Here is a 21,807-nt window from a genome sequence, read left to right as displayed (position 1 = left end):
TAGCTTTCTCTGTCCCTATGTCCCTTTGTATGCTTAAATCTTTAAAACTACTCAACGGATTTTGATGCGGTTTTTTTAATAGATAAAGTGATTCAAGAGGAAGGTTTTAGTATATAATTTATTAGGTTTTAGACAAAGCGGGCGAAGCCGCGGGCGGTAAGCTAGTAATAGAATAATTAGAAAGCCAAAAAAACCATGATAGACTTTGAAAGTTCAAATGATTTAAAACAATAAAAACATGATAAACTACTTAATCAATTTTGTGCCAAATGTTTTAAATACTCTATATATAACCATGAATATCACTATTCACGTGGTTACCCTACCGGCAGCTGATCGTTTGTTAACCCATGCCAAATATTATGTAGTGCATCTGCAGATACGAGAACTTAAAATTGTATAATTGATTCAAACGAACATCACCTCTCTCACTGAACAACACGGCTGATATTTGTATGAATATAATATAATCCGAGATATATGCTGACAGCGACTGCACATTGTATGAGCAAATGGACACAGTAAAATTTATTGTTTCTTAGTTGATATTAAATAGGAAGATAAATGATTATAAACAAACCATGTTTATATGTATAACATTGCATTATGTTATATGATGTTTTCATTTGCTTTTAGATATTCAATTTATGAATACCTAATGCACAATGTTTGCTATTATAGTGATAATGAAATAATAATACTACACGAATTAGACGGAGTTATCCGTACAAACTTATATTGTTTAAACTAAAAACTGAATACTAGTTAATAGATATATATTAATTATAATTACTATTTGTCATTTGTTATGTTTTTTATGCAAGACTTGAGAAATAAATTGAGTATCCTACATACCTAATTTAGATTGCATGAATACAAGTTCCGTCTGCCAATTCCTCCATCTTTCGAATAAAAAGCAACGCTAGTTCAGAATTTGCTCCTGATTGCGATATTCTCGTCTCACCCGGAACATTGCAAATTGGTAGTCGCAAATATAATATTCATCCTCACTTTTATGTTGAAAATGTGACAATGCATTTTTATCTGCGGTTTCTGAGCTCAGCTAAGTTATTTTAAGAGTAAAGAGATGTCACCGAGGACGGAAAAGTCCAAAGTATTAGTTTTGTAAAACTCTACATTTTAAGGACACGTTCTGTTAATACTTTTAAATGCATAAAATTGTGCACAGTGTCGTTTATCATTTTTTTTGCGTTTCTACTTTACAGACAGTAATTATCTCAATTTTAAATAAGTCTACTCTTTCTTTACTGTGTTAATAATGATTTAATTAAACTTAAATAAAAGACTAGAATAACAAACGTGATTAGCACTCAATCAAATGCAAAGCAGCTTATTCAAGGAACTTCTCGTTTCTGAGAATAGGGGCAGGTAACTCGCTAAGCGTTTTAATTTTCCTCTCGCCAAGCCAATCCCGCGGGCGGAAATCGAATCAGAGCACGAAACCTATCAATTCCACGAATGTGTGAATGTGGCTTTATAAATTGGAAGAAAATAAATAGTGTTCTTAGAGATTTGTATAGGTGTTCTTATATAATAGTGTGAAGACACATTTACTTAAATTTAAAGTCCATTGAATACTAACAGCCGAGCTTTAGAAAACCACAGGTGAGAGAAGATTTTTAGAAAATTATTGATCTGTAATCATACGAAATAATGTCTGTCAACAGTTCGTTTTAATTATTAGGTAGGTACTTTTAAAATGACCGCCTCCTTGGTACAGTGGTTGACGCGTGAGCGTAGAACCGAGGGGTCCTGGGTTCGATTCCCGGTGGAGACGAAGAAAAAAAAAATGTCTCGGTCTGGTAGGACACAGAAGGCTGATCACCTACTTGTCCCTAAAGAAAATCGATCAGTGAAACAGATGTATGCATAATGCATCTGCCCCTTACCCCACTACGGGGACACGGGACTTCACTTCACTTTTAAAATATAATAGTAGGACCATGATAATATATTCCGTCATTTTTTGGGCATTAGGTTTTATTAGTTTTACTTAAAAAAATATTTTATGACTTTTAAGTAAGAAATATTGGTAATCAAATTAATTAAATTATTTTCTTTATAATATTTGTACAATGCATCAATAAAGAAGTTTCCATCTTCTAATATCGGCAATAGGATGGCACTTAAAAAGTAATTTTGCCCATATAACCAGACAATATAGCTCAAACGAACTCACGCGTGTCCCCAATGGTCTAATTTGCAATGGCAATCAGTGCAATAAGCCAATAACCAATTAATAACATTTACACCTTATAACTCAATCAATCCAACACAGCAACACTGCGCTAAGATCATTAAATACAAATTGAGTGTTGACATTTTAATTGCACGATTTCCACGTAACGTTCAATAGATTATTGGCACATAGTAGTTCTACTATTGGTTTATTTTTAGGAATCATTGACTGGGGCTTGAAATCACATTATTATGCTATCTTTAAGGTCCTTCTTATGTATCTTACATTTTTTTTTGTCAAGAGAATGAAATATCGTTCTCAACTTTTGGAGTTGAGCATGAGAACAGTTATATTTTCTTTAACACTTTAATTTTTTAAGCTGGATATTTATTTATTTTCAAGAATAAGTTGTGCGTGAATTTGTAATCAGACAATCAAACGAAATGAAGGCGATAAATAAAACGAACTATTTAGCACGGTAATAATTATAAATGAGTTTTCCATCTACTTTCAATCAGTGTTTCGATTAGGTATATATTTGACATAGAGGCATATTTGCCGTTTTGAGGAAATGTTAGAAATATATTATTGAAATTATATTCCATTAAAACTATCGTTACAATTTGTTATTCAATATATTACTTTTTATTTTGATTGTCAAATAAGTTTTACTTGTTCGTTTGTTGTAACAAGGATTTAATTCTTTCATACGATATCCGCTGTAAAAATTCAAAATTTTGTTTAGATTTTTACGAAAAATTTCTTTCTTTAATAAAATTGTTGGTTTTCCCGGGATTATGTTGCAGGCTCTACGTGATGTTCGGAAATTGAGCTCATTAAAGTACAATTTTTAATTGGAAAGGCCAGCACATGTTTAATCCGGTGTAGATTTGCATCTATGCATATAAAATCGAGAGTGGGATCATGCAAATAATTTCCAATTTCGGAATTATTATCTTACAAAATATATCCAACCTATACTGTTTGAACTGTTTTAGGAATAAACCTACATAATATTATAACGGTGCATTTAGATCAAACGAGCGAATGCTAATTCTAACCCCACTATGTCAAATTCTTTTAGTGTAAACAGGCGTAGAGCATTATTTTAAAAGAAAAAAGATTATGCAATGTTCGAATACTGAATACGAGTTTTCGCTTACAATAAAAGAACACTAAAGAATGCTCTTGCTCTAGCTCTAGCTCTATGTTCGTTTGGTCTAAATGCAAAGTCATTGAGGATAGAATATGATTGTGTCAAAGAAAAATAATTCAATCCCTATAATGTCATATGGGAAAGAAGCAAGATATTTTACCCGCTTTACTAGTAAGTAAAGTAGAGTAGGAATAAGAGTGTCATAGAATTAATAAACTAAATGAAACTTAAGTTCGTTCGTCAACTCTACCTTGAGTAGATAGGTAATAATAGGTATTAAAAGTGTTTGATACGCCCACATTGCGATAATTAGGTACACCTGAACACCAGCTGAATCCAAAATCCATAGCCTGTTAAATTTATGGAGCTATGGTTAAAAATAGTATTTTTAATATTTTAAATGTTAATGTCTTTTATAAATGAAACTAGTTAACTATATACTCGAATTTATTATTTACTCTTCTATAATTCTAAAAGCATTGGATAAATTTTCCAAAGTACAATAAATAAACTACCTACAATACAATAAACTGTACGTTTATTTCATATATTATTCTCTCATCATATTTCTCTGGACCTGGAATTGTATTAAAATTACCTACTAAAGACCATTAGGTGCATAAAAATAGTATATAATTTTATGTTAGAAGTTAGAACCATCAAACAAAAAAACATTATCTTTGTTATAAAAATGACAACTCTACACAATGTACTAACGTGTATCACGTTTAAACAGCTACACAAATCACATTCAAACTCCCACAATACGGAATTTGTTATGAAGCGCAGTTCAAGGGTTTCCCAGTGGCGAAAAATAAGTCTTAATTGCCCTCATCTGACATTAAATGCTCAGCAAACCTGTGCTTTATGTTCAACTTTCTTTGTTGCCCAGTGAGGAAACTCTTTTGTTTTAGCCGTATTCTTATTTCTGTACAAAGCTTAAAGTAAGGAAGTATTTTAGCAAGCTTGCTTTACGAAATCATCCAAGGGGAAATCCATAGTTTAATTATATGATATAAGTAGGTATGTACTTGTCTCTTAAATTTTATGTTACTTTTTACAGATGACCTATAAAATATGATCATTTCCTACTTGAATAGTAATATAGAGCAAAAACTTATTAAATTATATAATATCAGTTAGGGTAATTAATTGTCTTGCTGGAAAAGCACTTTTTTGACAGAGCTTTAAGTAAGTTTGTCTCTATAGTGCCACAAACTTATCTGACCCGGTGACAGGTCACTGATGTCGCTTTCTTTTTATTTATAAACAAAATATTCCGTATGAAAAGTCTGTGAAAATGTGACATTTCAAAATGGCGGCACGTAGTTCCAGTTTTTGTCACCGGGTCAGATAAGTTTGTGGCACTATAAAAACCTCTCTAAAAATATTGACATTAAATTTTTCTGGGAACTGTTTCAGAAGTAAGTTTATACTGAAAGTTCTCACAAAATTCGATAGATAGAGTATAATTTTGTGGTCCATTTGTTGATAGCGTTAGTTTCAGAAATTTTATATAGATGGCGCTGATACCAAACAAGAAAAGCAACACTCCAATCACAGATTCTTACATGATTTTTTCTGGCGTAAGTATTAATTAGTACTTTTTGTTAATTACATATATTTAATTAAAAAAATATATAATTTCAAATATAATTTGACATAATATTATTTTAATTTAAAAATAATGTTTAAAAAATTATTGATTGGGTTGCTTATTAATTTTTTTACATGCATAAAAATGAGTAATTAAAAAAATGAACAAAAAGTGTACGCCTCCCCGTGACAATGTTTTCACATTGCCGTGACCAGGATTCGAACCTGGGTTACTACGGCCACAACGTAGGGTCCTAACCACTAGACGATCACGGCTACAGAGACGATGACCTGATGTTCGAATTTATTGATAGAATTCGGTCTACAATTATTTGAAAATTATTATATTTATGAACATGTTTTTAACTGGTTAGTACCTAGTTAACATTAAATTAATTATATATTTAATGTTTGTGCTTTTATGCACAAATATTGTTATTCCTCAAGTAAGCAAAATGAAACCTAACTTTTGATAAAATTGGATTATAATAATAAATGTTGCAATTAATATAGAAAGTAATAAATTGAAAATATATTATAAATAGATCAAAGTGTGAAAGACTGATAATATTCAAATCACGTTCGGTATTTTGGATCTTGTGATCCTTGAATTGCTGACGCCTATTGAAATATTATAGCAATGTTCCTCGAATAAGTAATGTGCTTTTTATTTTTATGATTGATGATAAATTTAGTTTTTACCATTGAAATGAATAACAATTTAGATACTCGAAAAATGTTTCCAAAAATATTTTAGAAATAAATGTTTTAAATTATTTATGAATTTCACTGCTTTCCGCAAATTCACTGAAATATCATTTCGTAAACGAAACATATTAAAATGGTTGTAGGTACATAATACCTTTAAATTTAATTTCAAATAGTAACAAAAAATTTGTTTCCCTCGTGATAAACCAAGTAATTCAACAGGTCACGTAGGTACATGTTTTCGCAAGCAAATCACTACAAATATCTAAATCTAGAATAAATATTCAATAGACAAATAATGCTATTAGCTTTTTGTTTCACGTAAAAACCGATTTAAAATATAGATAATTTGATTTGAATTGCACTAAATTGTTTTCCCCTTCACTAAAATGATAAAACTTGTAAAAAGTCAACATAGTAATAATTTAATAGGTGGCTTGCTCTCATTCACGTCGTAGAAACACTGTTTTTGTGCACTTTATGTTTGGGCTATTGAATTTCTGTATTTTATCTCGTTTCTTAAACAGTTATGTAAGATCGATTTATTTTAAATTGCAAATACTTAATACATTTTAGTGCTAGGTTTAATCTATTTACCAATGATTGTTGAAACATGGTTTTATTTAACTCTCAAATTGCACAAATATTATAATTATGTATAAATATTAAATAATATGTTTTCCTATAAAAATAATTTTTCCGAGTTGTACCAATATATTTTGCAGTTTCGCGCTAATATTTATTTATTTAGATAATTGAAGGCTTGAAGCTTTAAAGTGCTTGTTTTTATAGGTAAATATAAAATATATATAACCTTATCATTATACAATTTGTATTGCACTATTTCATATAATAATATACTAGGTATTCGTTTAGCTATATGTAAGTTATTAATAATCTATGTTAATTTGTGTGAAGTTTTGGGGCCATGATAACATTAGCCTAATCCCTTCTTAATGGGTCTACAAATTGAAAATTTAAATTACTAGGAAGTTAAAACCTGACCAAAACTACCCACACGATGCAGTCAATTAATTATATCAAAATATTAAATATTATTGATTAATTTACATAATATGCAAGGCACGTTAAGGGCATTCTATTAATAAAGCACACTAAATAAGTTGAAAGTCCTTGCATATAAGTAGGTACGTTTAATTTATTCTAATTAGACCACAAATAATGAGAGAACAGGTAGAGTCTTTCAATAAATTTCGAGTTTTAATAGAAATATGCTAATTATCTATACCTAGTTAGTATTATTTAGCTTAAATTATTATTAACCATAATTTGTTGCGTGTTTTTGTCGTTATCTTTTACAAGATATAAAATCCTAATTATGTTAAGTAGTAAAATTCAGATAAGGAGAGCAAGACATTATTATTGGCATAACTAAAGGTAGTGCCTATTTGAACGTACTTTGTTAGAAGTAAATGATCTTCACACATAGTTCTTTATTGGCCCGTACAAGCTTATAACCGCTCACAATGTATATTATCCGGTCTTTAGTACAATTACCTACTGTTTGATTAAAGTGAGCCGCCATGTTACGTTCTACAAATTAATATCTAATAATATAACTTTAAATATATGATATTGTAATAACTTCTGTTTAAATTCAACGTCGACGATTTCCGTCAATTATACATGTTGAATAAAAATGTTCAAGTAAATATATACATCTGTATAAAGGCCCAGGGTGTTGGTATACCAAGCTCAAAGGAGGTTATAGTTTTGCATATGCTGAGTACGTAAAAAATACTTATAAAATTCCAGACGCATTTTTTTTCGGATAGATCAATTCTTAAAACTCTATCTATGTGTGATCAGTGTATGCAAAACTACAAGGCCCTTCGCGCTTAGTATACCAATAGTGTGACACCCTGTATAAAGTAGGTATTCTTATTTTAAAAAACATTAAGTTAATTACAATTATAATGAATACACGCTCAACTTGCTACAATTTTAATAAATTATTGAACTTTATTTTCGAAACCTATTACATATTTGCCTGTAATGGTGTTTCACCTTGCACCAGCGTTCCACACACAAACCTTTGTAATGAAAATTTAAGAATATTATTGAGTACCTAACTTACACGGAGTTGGTTATATTATGTATAATATCATATTGAATGGATCTTTTTACTTTAAATTAATAATAATATGTTTATACTCCTTTGTGTAGTTAAAGAATGACAAATTCGAAAGAATATATTCTTATCACTATTCGTTATAAAACTCAATGTTCGGTATAACGTGGTTATAAGTTATAACATTTTAAGGTCCGGCTTGAAAATTCTCACAATGCTCAGGTGTACATAGATAAAAAATATTCCACAGCACCGTGACCGCATAATAAAATAAATATTTATTTCTAACAGCAAGGTCATTGCAATCGACACCAAGATAATTAGAGGTAATTGTTATACAATAATTTAGTGTTTATTGCTTGACTTTTTTACGCAGTTATTTCTCTTTACAATTTAGTAATGAATCGATGAAATACAAGGTCGATCTACGTCAAAGTCTTCCTGGTCAAGGATCATAAATTGGGATCAAATATTGCTTTGAATTTATAATAACAATATAACAGTACGAGTGAAGTTTTTGTTACGAGCACTAACAATGTCGGCAAAAAAACTCATAAAACATTCAGATGCAGAAGGGATTTTTTGTACAGCTATACCTACTGAATTTAGACGAAAGTTTTAACAAGATGTAACTGTGACAAAAGAGTACTGTGTACAAGGTTTTTTTGCAACAATACGTAAGTTTAGACTTTAGTCAACCTGCATCTGTTACACGGATTTCACTGAATCGGATTACGGATATGAAGCACACGTAGCTACTGTTCTACGCATTCGTGGGATAAAGCAATTGGTTCATTATTTAGATGCAATAAAATAAATGGTTATCGTAAATGACAATTTCCACTGTTTTCAAAACATTGGCTGATATTTTGTTTCAAAAGTGATCGTTAATTTGTTCAAAAACATATTATTATAATATGCAAAAAATGAAACCCAATCATGTTTCCAATTTTCCTGAGGTAAACTAGTAGGTACAAGCTTTATCAAATGAGAAATTGTCTTAAAGGCTGACATCACATTCACAATCATTTTTGTTGTGAAAGATCACGGGTGGGACCAGGTGTAATTCGCATACCTTCTATCAGTTGACGCTCCAGCTTGTTTTGTTATCATTTTAACATGTACATAAAGTTTTATTAACAAATTTTTAACAACATTTACTTGTAAGTTACGCAGAGGTTATCGATGTCATTGCACCCAAGATAAAAAATGTACCAAATATATTTCTGCATAATGATTACACATTTCTTGATATATCACAAAAAAGGTAAAATATGTCGCTATGCTTACATATATTTTAATGAACGTGATAACATTTCCAGTGTGTCTTTAATGGTTCAGAATATAAGTCAGCAGCAGACAAATTGCGTTAGTAAAAACTAGCGTAAAGCACGAGTGTGTTACTAGATTATAATTAAGATTTAGGGATTTTTTTAATAAACAGTATTTCTTAATCGATTTAAGAAACACCTCGGTTGGAATTTCTAGTAAATTTTACTCACACATACATGAAGTAGGTGAGGCCTAAAACAGGCAAATAAACTGTGTTATTCAAAATTGTGTTAGAATGTGTAGAATCACAGTGTAGAATGCATGCATTAGTCCTTATCAAAAGAAGATAGATAGATTCTTCCGTTCTTATTTATCTTAACTACTTACTTTCATCCTGTTATTCTTTATTTTTCTTTATTTGCTATGTATATAATATGTATTAATATTTGTATTTATTTATCTATTTCCTACTTTTATTTGCACCTTCTATAATGCCTCGCCATGCTCCTCCTACTATCCAATTATTCATTTTTCTTCATACTTTTCCTATATCCTAAGGTTGCCTGGAAGATATCGCTTCTTAGCGATAAGGCCGCCTATTTGTACCGCTTCGTTTGTGTACTATTTTTGTTTGATTTTGTTTTGTATTGTGTGTGCAATAAAGTGTTTTTTATTTTATTTATTTTTTTTTTTAAGATAGTTATAGGTAGTAGAGCCTTTTGAAAACAATAAACTTAGGCTATAGGTATGCATTTTATATCATACACTATTTAAATACAAATCTCATCATCAATATTTTATATAAAATATAAGGCAATAGACGCACGACATTACATTTTGTCACAAATTTATATGCAATTCGTGGATCGAATAGTAAAGATTATTTTTTGCACTGGCGCAAATCCTTTGATGTTCAATTTCATGGTTTAGTTTGTCAACACTGTCCAGGGTGTCGCAAGATTCAAATCGTGACTGAAAGGAATGCCCGGAAGCGAGTAATCGATTTGCAAATAATTTTTGTTGCTATTGATCCGAAATCTATGAATTTTCGTTTACCAGGGAAGAGATTAAATTATCAGAAACTAGACATAACAATTTACATAATAATATCTACTACCTAAATAAAAACAATAATATGAAAAAACATTTATTTTACAATTTCTTAATCAATAATATAATAATAATATAATCTAGTATGAGATACGCAAATTATAAAAAAGTGCTACGTCATGATACTTCAAATTGGCCAGCTCTCCAAACGCACGCTCATCCTAATGTAGTTTTTTGCAATATGAGTAAAACCATAATAAATAATGTAGTATTTGTAACAAAATTGAGCGCAACTGAAATTTAATTAAAACATCGATAATTAATTTGCATACAGTTTGTTAAAACGTGGTTAAACCACATAAGTGGAGCACTTTCGTTTTGTGACAGTGTCGACATTAAAAGCTACGTAACAGTTGCGTTTTATTTGAACTACATTAATTTTTGAACGGCTATTGTAGATATTTAGTATTAATCATCATTCAATTAAAATCAGATTGGCATTATTTGTTAGTGAATATGTTGAAAATAGGAACCTAACAATTACTTGCATTATGACAAAACTTTTGTTAGCATTATTATTTTTACTATCACTTCATTGCAACACACAATAATTTTATTTGATTTGGTACCTACACCACGCAATATTTCATATTGAAATTTTTCCTTATTCGTGAAAGCGTTCTAAAATTTGCAGGAACTATCAAATTATTATTTGATCTGAACCATGTTACCGGTCTCCTTCTATTACATTTTGAACAAATTCAATTTCTCACGACGTCTGTCAGAACGAATTATACCACAAATTAGCGGTCAAAGCTATCAAATGGACGCAAGTCGCAGGCAGAAATGTTGAAAACTAGCTGGTCATTGGTATGCATTCCATCTACTCCTGATTTATGTGGCTGGACCTGTCACAGTACCGCATTTCTCACATAAACTACAGCTATTTAACAATCACGAATCATTTTAGAATAAAAAACGGCTAGAAAGTCCACAATGTATTTCATTTCGACGCTAATTGTGGTCGTAAAACATTCATGGAATTTTGATTCTCGTTAGCCTTATAAAGCTAGCGACTAATGCAACAAATTTTTATTAATTTAGAAACTGCAAAAAATTAAATTAAACTGCTTATTTTGAAATATTCGTCGTTTTATATATTAGATCGACATTTTTGAAATAAATACATATTGGAAAATGTCAATTTGTACAATAAATTTAATTAAAGCTTAAGTATTTCTTTTTTTGTTTATGTAAAGGTTATCTAATAATGATCTATGTACTATAGAGATGTATATGATTGTACGTATGTTATATATTTTAATATACCTATCTAGTATCTATAAATTCAGTGCGTTCCCCTAGCCTGCTCCGACGACAACACCCCCACGTATATTTTATTTATATTACGTTTATTTATATTTGAATCAATTGTAAGAAAGTAGATAGATAATAATTAATTATAGGTAGTAAGAACTGCTGAACATAATAGCTATAAAATTGACTTCGGACCAAATCTGTAAACTGAAGTCAATCATGGATAACACCTTTTTACCACAATCACGTAACAAGATTATGCGCATCATCGTCTGTAATTTACAGTTTTTCAGATCTAATAAAATGTAACAACTCACAGTTAAGTAAGCAAATTATAAAAATAAAAGATTCGCCGGCTCATGAACCTATTTTTGTTTAGGTCTTTCAGTAAAGTTATATAATACTTAAATAATTGGCAAGATTTGATCTCGCAGTCCGAAACTGTTTGTTAGATAATTGATAAAGATGTTGAATTTTTTTTTCTATATTACCTAACAATTTTTTTAATAATTTAACATAAAAAGTATTGTATTTTATATAATATGTAGAAGGTATGCAACAAGTTATTAGTTACCTATTTTTTAACAACAATCTAAAAGTTTGCAGTTTAAAGTTTAGTATAGTATTTATTTTTTATAGTTTAGGAGCAGGTACATACATTTTTTACTTTCACAGGTATTTCACGTATGCTTTTTTACATAAGAGATGTTCCACTATGCACGAAGCATTATGTATGTATACCTAACACCAGAATTTACGTTCTATTTCAGGTTAAAATTGATGCTATTAATAATCATCTAAGTATGGGAAAATAAACACAAAAGCATAAATAGGCAATAATACTTTATCTCATTATTTATCAATTCAAGCTCCGCGTATTTTCTAGCTCGAAGCTATTCTGAGAAAATATCCGGGATTTCTTAATTATAAATGTACTTAGTAGAAAATTTAGAATGATTAATAAGTTTTTCAAGGCTATATTGAAATTATTATAATATTATTGTCTCTATCTGTATCTGTCCTCCATTTGGGTATTTTAGGACTTTTGCCTTTATAAATTAAATTGAGGCATGTTATTTGAACTTTAATTTCAAATGTAGGTAAGTTGTGCTTATTAGATTTTAGGAAATATTCAATAACTAAAGGATTTCTTTAACTAATTAACTAAAGAATTTAATTTAAATTAAGACAGGATGTATCAATTATCGAGTACAGTTTCATTAATAAAAATTCTATAGCTAATTTATTCAAATTATTTCAAGTCCTGGATAAATATATAAATCAAACAATGAGTGATTTATTACAACAAAATACTAAATGACAGAATAAATAAAAGGTGTTGATTTAATGCGACGATTATTATGCGAGCTACACTTTATTTTACTTGAGAATGTAGGAAGGTTATTTATTATTATTCGTCGTATTAAAATTATCTTCATTAGTTGTTAAAATGATATATTATGTAGGTAGACTGCCTACATATTATAGAATATAGGCATTAGGTAGGTTATATCAGTGATCTAAACAAAGTCACCTTCGACTAATTTACTTGTTACTAACCATACTTTTCTAAATACATCTATTCAATCAAAATTTTATGACAATGCATGGATAAAATATTGTGTACTTTCGCGCAAAAACGCCTGACTGTATGATAATGTTTGATGATAAGATAGTAAAAATTAATCTGATAGGATACTGTTTAACCCTGGAACTAAACGAATGAACTAAAAATTGAAGCTAGTGTAAATAAATCATCGATTGTGTAAGTACTGCTCAGTTTAGGCTTATTCTCTAAAGACGTGGAATTTTCAGGAACCCACATCATACGTATATAAATAAAAAAAACGTCTCTAAAGACGAGAATAAATTTTTGCTCAAATTGAATAAATACAGGTGATCCCTGGACTGAGGTTAATCAGACAAACACAGTAAATAGAGACCGCAACGTCAAAGAGAATAACAGCCTTCGTACAATATTTGCTTTAATTAACTACTGCGAGAGTCAACTACCCCACAAAAGGAGCATTTTGCCTTGGTTGCGACCATATTGGTAAATCTTTAATTTGTATTTGGATTGTTTCAGAAAATACAGCATTGGAAGAATGTCGCAATCATGCTTCAAGGAACCTTTAATATCCTACTTTGACACTATTTTTCATTTTTTCCTCTTAAAAAAGGTTTTACATGCTATTCCATTAACTTAACTGTTATGTTTTACTTGTCACTAAGTGGAGGCTGATTTTTTTCAGCAATTAACATCCCTGACTACATATTATATGCATTAAATTTGACGTCTGAAAAGGAAACATCAATGACGGCTTACAATTGGGTTTTTTTCCACAACGAAGTGAATATTGGCGCAAACACATTTCAAAAGATTTCATTAGGCCCAAAGATTGTTAAATCACTACGTGCAATCCTTACTAACACAATGCAGAATTTTGTAATTAGACCACTTCGGATTTCAACTAGTACGCGACAAATTATTGGCCTACATTCATTGTTGTGACGCGGCAAAGCTCTCAGCGCACTGTCCTATCTAATAGACTGTCGTGGTCGTGGAACAGGTTGCCCGATGTTATCAAACTGATTTGTGTGACAGAATGCTCTGCTAACATTCAATTAAGTAACATTTACTGGTATCTAGTTCACACCTAATAGGGAGGTTTACTTCGGTGATAACAATGTTGTGTTGTGGTCAAAAATCTTTTATGTGTGTTTTGATCATTGAATGAAGTCAATCTTCTATTAACGCATAGCACTAACGCATAACACTGGCAGTCCACTGCGGATTCGTTTGTACATCATGCTTGTGCTTGTAGCTTGTAACATGTAAATTTCCAAGGGTGGAAGATTTTATAAATCTGTCCATAGTTCCTATTAATAGCTTGTCAAAGAAAAACATCTTCAGCTATATATATTAGTAATATATTTTGAGAGCCGACCCCAAATAATATAAGGAAGAAAGACAGAGATATCGAAAAGCTCTATCAACAAAGCCTATAATTTTTTTTCATTATATATGAAAGTAGGTATTAAAATAGATAATAATTCATAGAATGTATTTCCACACATGTGTCCCAGCAATAAAACTGTAAATCAGGCAATGCGGAATTATTGCAATAATTATATAAATAATGCCTATTGTAAACAAATACCTCTCATAATTGATGTAGGAAGTTTGTGGAAAAATGTATCAGGTGCGTGTGTTACATTTTAGTTTCGTTTCGTATTAATTAAATTCAATGCATATAACTAAGGTTAAATGAATAAGCATTCTAAGAATCTGCAATTCTTAACATTCATAATACCTTCTTCAATTTGTAAGTAAATTGACAATCTCTTCATCAAAAGAATCGTAATCTATTTCGCAACAATAAAAGGTGTTCGCACTTCTAATTAAAATTCTCCCTTTAACTTTCACTAGAAGTGATAAATATTGCGATATTCAGATAAATAACTAGGTAATCAGATATTTAGACACAAATTGAGCTTCCGCAATGGCGACCATTCATTCGTGTGATACATTAATTACATGGTTCCAACTGTAGGTGCTAATCCAAATACCAGAGTAATCTTTCGTAACTTCTAAGAAATAGTAGCACTGTATTATTACCTACAATTTGTCATTTAATGGTTGAGTGAATTTATACCATTTTTACAATTACCTGTGTATTAAATGCAACTTCGATCACAGTTGAAGTAATTTATCGATGTTAATTTGAGACTTGGTTGTTATTTTAATCTTTGTTGAGTGTAATTTAGATTAAAATTTAATTGTAATGTATCAGACATTTCACATTGTACATTTAAAATTATTAAAACCTGTTTTGTTAATTTGTTACAATGGAATGGTTACGATTTTTTTAATTTTCCATACTACTTACAACTTACAACTTTAATATTGGTGAGGATGTGGTGAGTTAATACGGATAATATGAGGTTTCTTTAAAACGTATAATAATAGCCTTTTATTACTGAAGCAGCGGCGTTGCGTAGACCACCCTTGATAAATCTAATTTCGAATATCACGGGTGGCCGAGAGCAACGGGTGGCAAAAAGGCGCGGGTTCAAATCCCACCTTGTTTTTCTACTCTTTGAAATTTTCTCATTTATTAAAAAGCATTTTTTATACTATAAAAAACTAAAATAATGACTTAAAATACTATTTTGTATTTTGTCTCTACGTTTAGATACTTGCAAACGTGTAGCAGTATTAATGTCAATGCAATTATTCGACTTATTAATGTTGGAATGGAATGCAAATTCTCGAATGTTGTATCAAGTAATTGGTCACTGATTTGACCTCGATTACCATAAAAATTTTATGTATAAACATACTCGTAATGAAATTTGTTTAATTGAAATGTGATTGAATTGTAATCACAAGTTTATTATGCATTTATATTCACTTTTATATTAAAAAAAAGCATATAATTATCTTAAAAATATTTGCATTCGATTTAAAAGCAGTTCAATTGTTTTCAAAATAACTTCAATATTTACTATATAGACCGGACTCTCAGTGGAGTTTCGTTTGCAAAAATAGCGGACCTAAATATTCTGACTTCTGATATATATTGTATAGATCCCAGACATCATATAGACAGATGTTGCCAACCAGTTTTGTGGTTCCCCTCTCCCCACCCCGGGGAATTAAATATGGCATACAAAGAAAAAAATAAAAATTTCCAAAACATGCCGTGTGGGGTATCAAATGAAAGAGCTTATTGAGTAGATCACGAATATATAGCATACTATAACATTTCTTACACTTTCTCTAAGATTTTTTAGAAAATTTACGAAAATGCTCCATTTTTGAGTTAACTTTAAACCATTATAGATTTAAAACTCATGAATATATTTTTTAAATTATTATTTTAAATAATTAACAATAGTCCATTGTTTACGATTCAAGCAAGAAGTCAGATTCAGGTATTTTTGCAAACGAACATCTCCTTGGAGCCTGCTCTAATATGTCTTATTATGTTTTCGAATACTTAAGGTCAATATCGAAAATAAATAATAGTTTCTTTCAGGTCAATGAAGATGCAAGTCAGTTATTTCTTGTCATTTTAAATTTATAGCAATCAAAATTCAAATACATTATAAACACATTTCTAAAAGAATAGATAGATATATAACGGTGCATTAACATCAAACGAGCGAATGCTCATTCTAACCCCACTATGTCAAATTATGTTAATGTTAACAGGCGTAGAGCATTCCTTCGTTGTTCTTAGTGCGTTCGAAAACATTCTATGCAATGTTTTGATACTGAAAAACACTAAATACGAGTTTTTACTTTAATTTTCACCAAAAGATCACGAAAGAATGCTCTTGCTCTAGCTCTAGCTCATGTTCATTTGATGTAAATGCACCGTTATATGTAAGTCAGTTCTGTCATACATCTTCATATTGTTTGCATTAATTCTTTTAATAAGGCTTTATGAGCAAAATCAACTTTTCATAAATCCATACTCTAATCGTACCTACTCATTATTATACAAAATAAGGTAATAATTAATAGATCACATCAAACCTGCAGGTCACTAACATTGACCCACTTGTAATAAATTACGCTCAATGTGTGAACATCGTTTACAAAGGAACTGCTAACAATTAGCAGATTGTCAAAAAGATAACTTAACATTTAGTTGTACGCAACTTTATGATATAATCTTTATGAGCCATTGCTGTCGCTCAATTAAGATTTTTCTATCACTGCTTGCGAGATGCTGTCAGATTATTGCAATAGACACTCATCAGTTCATTTTTTTATCACGCAATTTCTCTATAAACTATAATTATCACTTTAGCCCAAAAACTTCCAAATATCTTAAAATTAATGACTAAGCACCTTTTGTTTGGGCATTTTTTTTCTTTTATCTTCCTTATTGTAGGTAATTATTCTGCATTTTGTGACAATTGAGTTTTATGATATCTTTTCCCACTTTGTATTCCTATCACTGTCGTCATTTTATCATAGCGTAAAATATGGACCAAGGCCTCTACATTTAACTCTAATAATTCATTGATTAGAAAGATGAAAGAATTATTATTTCAACACGAATATTTTATGCATATATTGATGATATTATTAGAATAACCGTCCCCTACTTTCCTGTTAGGAGTAAAAAATATCCACCTTGGTTTTCACATAATCTTATAAAAAGACTGAGAGAAAAGGAGAAGTTAAGAAAGCGTTATAAAAAGTATAAAAATCCACTAGATAACTTAGAATACAAATTACTAAAGAAACGCTGTGATAAATTACTTATGCAATGCTATAACGCGTATATGATCAAAACAGAGGCTCAATTGAGACAGAACCCTAAAAAATTTTGGGCTTACATTCACTCACGCAAAAACAATAACCAGAACTTTCCATCATCGATGACCTACAATAATGAGAGTTCCAGTAACGGTATAAGAATTTGTAACATGTTTGGGGGATATTTCTCGTCTGTTCATAGTAGTGTAACGACAAACCCAAGTACCTCATCCACCAAAAATCTTACTCGCACATCTGACTCATTTGCATGTATTAAAATATCGCGGAAAGAATTACTCCACGACCTAATTAACCTACGGATTGACAAGGGATCTGGCTACGATGGCGTACCGAATATTTTCATCAGGAAATGTGCAAAGACATTAGTTGAGCCCTTACTTACCATCTATAACCGTTCATTGAGCACAGGCACATTCCCTGCGACTTGGAAAGTGGCTAAGGTTGTGCCTATTTATAAAAGTGACGATAACTCCAATATAGAAAATTACAGGCCTATTTCGGTACTTTGTGCATTTGGTAAAATACTAGAATCATTCGTTAGTCGTAAATTACAGGATTATTTTAAACCCTATATCTCCAGCCACCAGCACGGATTCATTAAAATGAGATCAACCACTACAAATCTTGTCACCTATCTTGATAGCATTGCACAGGCATTAGATATGGGAAAACAAGTACATGTTATTTACACAGACCTTAGCAAAGCCTTTGACAAGGTACCGCATCACGTACTTGCTTCAAAATGTGAGGAATATGGTTTAGCAGGTTCACTTTTGCAATGGCTCAAATCATACATACAGGGAAGATCATTCTACGTAGTTCTTAATGGATTTGAATCAATGAAATATACTATTACCTCTGGAGTTCCCCAAGGTTCAAATTTAGGCCCTATACTCTTTAACATATTTGTTAACGATATTACCCAATGCATATATAGCTCGACCCCCTTCATGTATGCAGATGATCTGAAGTTACTGAAGGTCATTGAATCACCATCAGATTGTGTTACCCTACAAAACGACGTGGATAGAATCGTGACCTGGTGCAAAAGTCACAACATGATACTGAACACTAAAAAATGTTTTCATATGAATTTTTGTCGTAGGGTCAGTGGTCTTATCTCGCACGATTATGTTATTAACAACACCGCTATTAATGAAGTCGACATTATTAGAGATTTGGGTATATTGGTGGACAAAAAGTTAACTTTTTTACCGCAGATAGATGACGTAGTAAAAAGAGCTTCAAAAACTTTAGGCTTTGTTACTCGTAATACAAAAATGTTTAAAAATACCCAAACAAAAATTATCTTATACAACTCTATAGTAAGAAGTATAGTAGAATACGGTTCTGTTGTCTGGCGCCCACACTACGCAACACATATCCTCAGATTAGAGCGTATTCAACGCAGGTTTACAAACCATTTAGTGTTCTGCGCAGGCGAATCAAAAAAGCTGAAATCGTATGAAAGCCGACTGAAAAAGTTTAATATGATATCGTTGGAACAACGCAGAGATCTGTTGGATATGGTTTTTCTGTACAAAGTCTTTCAAAATGCTATTGACTGTGAGAAGCTACTTAATCAATTTAAATTCAATATCCCTAAGCATTATCCAAGGAAACAAATTACGAACTTGCTATTTGCACGTCAAAACAGAACTGTTCTGGGTCGCAACTCCCCCATTCCTAGACTATGCACCTTACACAATAAATATAGCAACTCAGTGGATATTTTCTCAGACTCCCTCTATAAGTTTCGGAAAGCAATGCTTAACATTATGACTTAATTCTTTTTCAAATTCACATATTATAATTATTGTCAGTACGTCCGTAATTTATAGGTTAAATGTAATAACTTTTTTTAATATTGCCTGCCGTAGTTAATCAGAATTCTTTAATGTTAAGAGCACACACATTTCATTTTTGTTTAATTTGTATTGTATGTAGATATCACCTAATTTATTATTAATTTTTGTGAATGTAGTGTTCATCTGTAATAGTTGTGCATAATAATGTGTAAATCCTATTGTTACCATTTAACGAGAATGATACACATGTAACAACTGGTGATGAACCTTTTTAATAAATAAATAAATAAATAAATAAACACCACGTACACACGTATACGTTATTTCAGCGTGGCATTGAAAAGCACTCCTCAGCATAATAATATTATGCTGCATCTGCGAAAACAACGCAGCGGTGATTTTCAATTAATAAGCCATCAATCTGGAAAAAAGTAATACATCATAAATTAAATACACTTCTAACAACATCAACTACTTAATTTTGCCTTCACGTAGTAAAAACGCATGGCCTGGCCCAGTGCCCACTTTAGTTTCCATGTAGGGATATGCAAATATGAGTTCTAAAGGAACAAAACAATTAGTATAAATACGTCGAATACGATTGATGATCATACGGCTTAACATGATTACAATAACCGGTTTATTTACATTTAACAAACAATATGAACTAGCGGTAAATCTACTTCCAATTTAAAGTAATTTCTCACATCCTTTACGACATAGTAAGTTAGTATCGCTAAATTAAATGTGATAAAACAGTTAGTTAAAATTGATATTGCCAATTTAACAGTCTGGTGATTAGATCTTCAGTCACGTCTTTAAATTTTTATTTAATTGTTTCACGCTCACTTTCGCGGTTAAATGGACGATATTACATTTATGCAATAAACGAAAGCGTATCTCTATTTTACTGATAATATCTCTGATAACACTTTTTGTTTACAACAAATTGAAGAAATTGAAATGTAGCACCTGTTCCTAGAAGCCCAAAGTAGTTTCACTGCTATTCAGTTCAATCGACCACAAATAAAAAAAATCTTCTAAGGTAGAATTCGTACACACTTTTTTAATCCACATTGCCGTTGGATATTGGTTTTTCATCTTATAGAAATAAGTATTTTATTTGTATGGGAATATTAAAATAATGTATGTAAGCATTGAAACTAAAACATTAAATCGTAAAAAATGGAGTGTATAAAATACTTTCACCTTTCATTCCATTAAAAATAGACATTACCGACAAATAACTAAAAAAACTATATTCTATTACACGGTTAAAATGTGGCTTGCTCATAATATTTTTTTTTTTAATTTAATATAAGATAAATTGATTATTTAAAGAGACACAAACTAACAATAATTTAAAATATCGTAACATTAGACGTTTAGTAATAATTTAATCATAAAAAGAAACATTTAAGCTATTACTTGAAATGAGAATACAGTTAACACATTTCTAAACTACAATCAATTGCTATGCTACAAAGTGATTTAGACAAATTTTATTAGTAGGTAGTATTTATTTTTATGCAGGATGAGTAAAACCCCTTCGCCTTTGGTTCCTAATTCTCCGTTTAGAAATAAAAAAGGTATGATGTGTCACTTGTGGTACACCCGATTGGAACGAAGCTCCTTTCGTTTTGAAATAAGTACCTAATAAAGGTCCTAAGAGGTATGAGATAAGAGATTACTCAAGATCTGTGATCTATTATTTAGAACTTTAAGAGATTTTATTTTTATTTTTGGTAGATACTTCTGATAAAAAAATCGATGCTCTAAATTGTTAACGTATCATTTAAACTTTAATGCATCGATTTTTGATAATTTAATTAACTTTCTACATACTGAATGAACTTTACTATATTTTCTTTGTTAAACATGGTAGGTAGTTGCGAGAAATTCAAGTATTATATACCTGTTAAAGGTTTTAATTAGGTACATGCACATTGTAAATCTAACGTCATAATAGTTGTATAAATGATATTGTTATAGTGTTTGGATATTATATGCCTTACAACATGTAGAATAATAACATAATATGTTACAGTAAAAGCTCGATTAGGAGCCATTATGTATGTTACTTACCTTATAACGCCTTAATTTAGATTACTGCTGGTATTTCATGTTTCAAAAATGAAAAAAAGTAGAGTTTGAATTAAAATATAATATTTAAGATAAATGATCAAGTTTTCTTGTCTCATGGAGTATATAATATATGCCAAATTAAAAAAGCCATGCATCTAAATAAACGTAAAGCACAAAAATGATATAAATATTACGATTCCAGTTTATTAGATTATTGTGAGATTT

The 21,807-nt window shown here is 30.4% G+C and overlaps 1 non-coding gene across 1 annotated transcript; it reads right to left on the bottom strand.

The window, feature by feature from the left end:
• Window positions 1-5,156: 5,156 nt before the first annotated feature.
• Window positions 5,157-5,228, bottom strand: Trnah-gug. The gene has a single exon. It is a non-coding gene; the product is annotated as a tRNA-His (tRNA).
• Between the last annotated feature and the right edge of the window lie 16,579 nt (window positions 5,229-21,807).

Source organism: Colias croceus, chromosome 4, assembly GCF_905220415.1.
Source record: "Colias croceus chromosome 4, ilColCroc2.1".
In the NCBI taxonomy this organism is placed as follows: Eukaryota; Metazoa; Arthropoda; class Insecta; order Lepidoptera; family Pieridae; genus Colias; species Colias croceus.
This window is presented reverse-complemented; position numbering and strand designations above follow the sequence as displayed.